Genomic DNA, 5,947 nt, shown 5'->3' on the forward strand with positions numbered 1-5,947 from the left:
AATGGCTCAGTGTTATCTTTGCTGAATCTAGATATCCTCATTTGGATAGTTGGGGGGGGACCCCTGCAGCCCTACTCCAAAAAGCCTTCAGCCGCCACTGAGCTGATGGGCTGATTTGTTTATCTGGCAGGGAGAATGCAAGCTCGCTTGATGTATTCTGAATGCCCCCATTCACTGGCTGCTTTACAAAGACGCCTCTAAACAAGAAGCAAATGCTTGTGCCTCTCCGGAGTTAATTAGCGATGGCAATTGATTGATTGCCCATTTCCGGGGAGAGGCAGAGCAGAGCTGAATGCCGAAGAACAGAGTGGGCCTGTCCTGAAGTGTGCACTCTGACCAGCCTGCAGCTTGTGCTGGGGGGGCGGCATGCTCCTCTGATCCATTCCAGGTCTTACTGCTTTGAGTTGAGTTGGACAACGGTCACAAATTCAAGGAGAAAAAGGCAGCCCTTCTGAGGACTGAGCTATCAGTGGCCATAACTGCAAATTAAAAACAGTAATAATCAGTGTGGCGTAGTGGTTAAGGTGTTGACTACGACCTGGGAGACCACGGTTTGAATCCCCACACAGCCATGGAACTCACTGGGTGACCTTGGGCCAGTCACTGCCTCTCAGCCTCATGAAAAGCCTATTCATAGGGTCGCCATAAGTCAGAATCGACTTGAAGGCAGTACATTTTATTTTTAATAATCAAAAACCTTGGCCACTAGTAAATTGTGGGGTTTCTAAGGCCTTGCTTCAATTAGAATAATCATCCCTCACATTTCTCAAACATTCAGCATGCTCAGAGCGCTTTCCCTTGCATTATCTAATGGATGTTGTTATTATTTGAACTTGTTAGTCATTTGTTACACAAAAATGTCTTCAAGTTATGAAATATTTAAGAGAAGCACGAATAAAAATACTTTAAAATAAAAACACATTTACACAAAAACACATGTAATTCATTAAAAAAAATACGCAAAAACAACCTCCAATAACAGCAGCAGTAAGCAGAAAGTTGCAATCCTCATAACACCCCTGTAAGGCAGGGCAGAGTCTCCAGCCCATGGGCCGAATGCAGCCCCCAGTTTTATGGTTATGCCTATAATTATTATTATTGGGTTATAGCCAACTAAATTCTACTTAGAACAGACCCATTGACATTAATGGGTCTAAGTTAGTCATATCCTTTAATTTCAGCAGGTCTACTCCGAGTAGGATACAGCCTATATACTGCTTAATGCCAAAACAGGATTCTAACCATTTGCATTTTTATACAAGGTGGCTTAAACAAAAAAAGCCATAAATCAATGCGACTCAATGACCTGCCCGCAGCCAATGAGCTTTTCTGGCTATAAAGGGATTTGAACCCAGGTCTCCCCCCAGCCTAACGCCCTCTTGACCCCATGCTCTACAGGGCCTCCCCAGGACCATCCTCAGAAGTCTTCTCCTCCTCTGCTGGGCCATCTTATAAATTGTGGGGCAACTGCACAGCATTTGAGCAATACCGCCTGGATCCTCTCTGAGAATACGGCTTCAGCCTCTCTCTCTCCGCTCTCCGCTGCCTTGGATCCGCTGTCACCCGGGGCAAACCCTAAACATCTGTGGTTCTCATCAGCACTCTTCTCCCTTGACAGCAGAGCCAGAGGCAGCTTTGGTTTGGTGTCTGGAACAAGGAAGAGAAAAGCTGGAGTCTTGCACAGAGGATGCACAGAGCTGGCGCCAACGGTCAGCAGAGTCGGGCATCTGCCAAGGGCCCACGGCGCAGAAGAGGGCCTGGTGACAAGACCCTCCCTGGCTGTGTTTTTTCATGCCCACTGCATAACTCACTTGTCCATGTAGCTCAGTGTTGTCTACACTGACTGGCAGGATTTGAGTCAGGGGTCTTTCCAAACCCTACTTGAGCTGTGGTCCTTTCCTTAAACCTAGATTTTAATCCTCCTTGTTCAGAACAAAAGGCTGACTTGAACTGGAGCAGAAGAATCTGCCGTACACTCATTTCTTTCTCTCCCTACTGGTTCTGTATTGCCCAAAATGTTTTCCTTGCTGTTATATTAATTTTATCTCTCGTCGTACTGGGGAACTCAACATGCACTATGCTCTGGGATTAGAGATGCACAAAACTGTCAGTTTCAGCATCTCATGTTTCAACTCTTAAATTCAGCTGTCCACATTTCCACATCAGTTTGAGAAGTTTTTTAAAAACAACAACAAAACTACTCCTCATGAAAATTCATCAGCATTTTCATGAGGATCTCTCCTAATACGCACAATTCTGTATGCCATTTTGCTTAATATTCTCAGTTTTGCAAAGCAATTTTATTTATTTATTTATTGCATTTATATACTGCCCTGTAGCTGAAGCTCTCTGGGCGGGTTACAACAATTAAAAACATTAAAAACAAATATACATATTTTTAAAAAAACATTTTTAAAAACGCATGCTAAAATGCCTGGGAGAAGAGGAAAGTCTTGACCTGGCGCCGAAAAGATAACAGTGTTGACGCCAGGCGCACCTCGTCAGGAAGATCATTCCATCATTTGGGGGCCACCACTGAGAGGCCCTCTCCCTTGTTGCCACCCTCCGAGCTTCCCTCGGAGTAGACACCCGGAGGAGGGCCTTGGATGTTGAGCGTAGTGTACAGGTGGGTTCCTGTCAGGAGAGGCATTCCATCAGGTATTGTGGTCCCAAGCCGTGTAAGGCTTTATAGGTCAAAACCAGCACCTTGAATCGAGCTCGGAAACATACAGGCAGCCAACGCAAGCGGGCCAGAATCGGTTTTATATGTTCGGACCGTCTGGTCCCCGTTACCAATCTGGCAGCTGCATTTTGCACAAGCTGCATTTTCCGAACCGTCTTCAAAGGCAGCCCCACGTAGAGCGCATTGCAGTAATCTAACTTGGAGGTTACCAGAGCATGGACAACTGAAGCCCGCTTATCCCTGTCCAGAAAGGGACGTAGTTGGGCCACCAACCAAAGTTGGTAGAAGGCACTCCGTGCCACCGAGGCTACCTGAGCCTCAAGTGACAGAGATGGTTCTAGGAGAACCCCCAAGCTATGAACCTGCTCCTTCAGGGGGAGTTCCCTAATAAAATGCATATTTGGTATGTTATCTTCACAAACATTTGCATTTTTATGCAGACTCTACCCCAGACAGTGTGAATTTCGAAGGATTGGCTGTGTTCTGGTTCGTATCTTGTTTCAGAAAGTGTGAATTATGTAAATTCGCCTTTAAATGCAAACAAATGAATTCTGCCCCCATCCTTCCCTGCAACTGAACACCAGAGGGCTTCAGATATGCATTGGTCCCAGCTTGCAAACAAAACCAGGACTCCAAAATCCGAACGCGGCTTGGAATTTTGGATCAAGGAACATTTTTGGAATTGCTAACAGAAATCTCTCTTTTTCCCCCGCTGACAGTTCTGCAAAACAGGATGGTTGTTTTCTGGCATTTCCCCGCCCACACCACCCACCCGCCACGTTTAATAGTGTGATAATTAAATGTTTGTGGGGCTTTGCATCATTTCCTCCCCCCTCATTAATATTTTGCCTGACCCTCATGAAAACAGAACAGCAGCAGGCTCTGGAGAGAAATGACAGCCTGGCAAAACAATGGGATAAAAAAGGATCAACACAAAATAAAAGCAACAGATGGAATTTTCCCCATTGCTGGGATTCAGTCACCGGGCGGGTTTCACGGAGGCAAATCAGAGATATGAAAGATCTCCAAACAGGGTGGGTTTTTTTGGCATTAAACACCTCCACACACACATCAAAGGTAGAATTCAGAGGCAACTAGCCAGACCACCATCAAAAGTGTTATGTGATCAGTTATAGAATCATAGAATAGTAGAGTTGGATGGGTCCTCTTAGGTCATCTAGTCCAACCCCCTGCTCAGTGTAAGAATCCAAGTTAAAGCATCCCCAGCAGTTGCCTGTCCAGCTGCCTCTTGAATGCCTCCAGCGTTGGAGAGCCCACCACCTCCCTAGGTGATTGGTGCCATTGTTGTACTGCTCAAACAGTTAGGAATTTTTTCCTGATGTTTATAAGCTGCATTATATATTCCTCTTAAATCAGCCCTTTATTCAGAATCATGAGGGCTGGGACCAGCTTTATTTTGATGGAAAGGACCAGTGCTCAAGGGCAAAGCACATCCAAGGTTCAATCCCTGGGAATGTCTCCTGTCCAAAACCCCGACGAGCTGCTGCCAATCAGTGTAGACAACGCTGAGCAAAACAAACAAGCAGGCTGCAGTGGTGCAGAGGAACAGCAAGTCCAGAGGGAGGTGGCATCAAGTCCAGAATTAAGCTTCCGAAAAATATTTTCATCTTTCAAATAATTTTTTAAAAAGTTTCTGTTCCTCAATGTTGCAAAGATGCACTTGAAAATGCACAGCAGAGGAAGCTTTTTTCAAGCCGAGGGCCACATTCCCTCCTGCGCAACCTCCCAGGGGCCGCATGGCAGTCATGTGCATGGCCAGAGGCCAAAGTGGGCGGAGCAACATATGTAAGGTCTGCCTCTGTGCAGTCGGCTGGTTTCTACACACACTTGCACACCCCTCTCCGCATCCTCCAACACTCAATGAGGGTGCAAAGTGAAGCCACTGAGGAGGGGGCTGGGGACAGCTCCGAGGGCCAGATAAAAAGGCCTGGAGGGCCGCACTTGCTCCTGAGCTAAGAAAATGTCCTTGGCTTTCGTGGCACCCTCCAGGTTGCCGGGGACCCCTCTCTCCTCCGACTGAGCTCAGTTGGACATCCTTGCCCCTCTCTGCCCCCTCCCCGAATCATCCCACTTAGGTCTTGTTCGTGCATTCTTCTGTTCAGGTTATGTGCAGTCAGTGCCAAATGGAGCAGGAACGAAACCTGCAGATGATCGCAGGTTCAGTCCCCGGCAGTGACAAAACTGTTCTCTTACACTTTTGTATTGGAATGTCATGTTATTAATTAGATATGTTATGTTGTTAATTTGATACGTTTTAATTGATTGATAGCCCGTCTTATGATGACTTTAAATGGGGTAATGTTTAGGAAATCAACTGGAGTTATTGCTGGATTGTTATGTCTTGCAATGATTTGGAACGGTGGTTACATTTTCAAAATGGTTGTTACTGATGTAGCGATTTGCGTTTTGGTGCTGCTGTAAGCCACTTTGAGCATATTTATATGGAAAAGGGGGGTATAAATTCGCGTAATAAATAATAATAAATAATCTCCAGGTAGGGGCTGGAGACCCTGCCTGAAACCCTGGCGAGCCACTGCCAGCCGGTGTAGACAATGCTAAGCTAGATGGACAAAGGTTCTAATTCGATATCAGCCTATATTCCCATAGGAATTCCTGTGAGTTTGGTGTGCAACGTGAACCTGGGATCTTGTGGCTCCTGACTCATTCTCTGGAGAACTCATTCATGCCAAGAACATCAGAAGAGCCCGGCTGCTGGACCAAGCCAAAGGGTCCCATCCAGCACCCTTTTCTCAACACTGGCCAACCAGATGCCCTGAAGGGGAGCAAGAGCCACTCTCTGCTTGTGATTCCCAGCAACCTGCGCTCAGAGGCAGACTGCTTCCGACGGGATGGAGAATGTAGGCGTGCCCCTGGCTGTGGAGGATCCATCTTTCTCGTGCAGCTTAACAGGCTTTTATAGGGCCATCTGAGATCATCAGAAGGGGCCTCGCAGGATCAGCTCCAAAGGTCCATGCAGTGTAGGCCAGCATCCTCACCAAGAAAGAATCGCCAGCAATCCTCTCTTAACTCACCATCAAAAGTGTCCATATTATTCTGCCTTAAATTGGCTTTCTCGCTTACCTGCGCTCTGCTATCACCACCTAGTGGCCACTGCGAGGATAGGGCAAACTGGGCTCCCCCCGCATTGTTCATTTGGCAGAGGCGTGCTAAATGCCAAAGAAGTTGGCCGCCTTGTTTGGGGGCCGTGTCACTTTAAGAACTTCCACCGGAAGCAGGAAGCAC

The sequence above is a fragment of the Rhineura floridana genome, chromosome 18 (genome assembly GCF_030035675.1).
Source record: "Rhineura floridana isolate rRhiFlo1 chromosome 18, rRhiFlo1.hap2, whole genome shotgun sequence".
Classification (NCBI taxonomy): domain Eukaryota; kingdom Metazoa; phylum Chordata; class Lepidosauria; order Squamata; family Rhineuridae; genus Rhineura; species Rhineura floridana.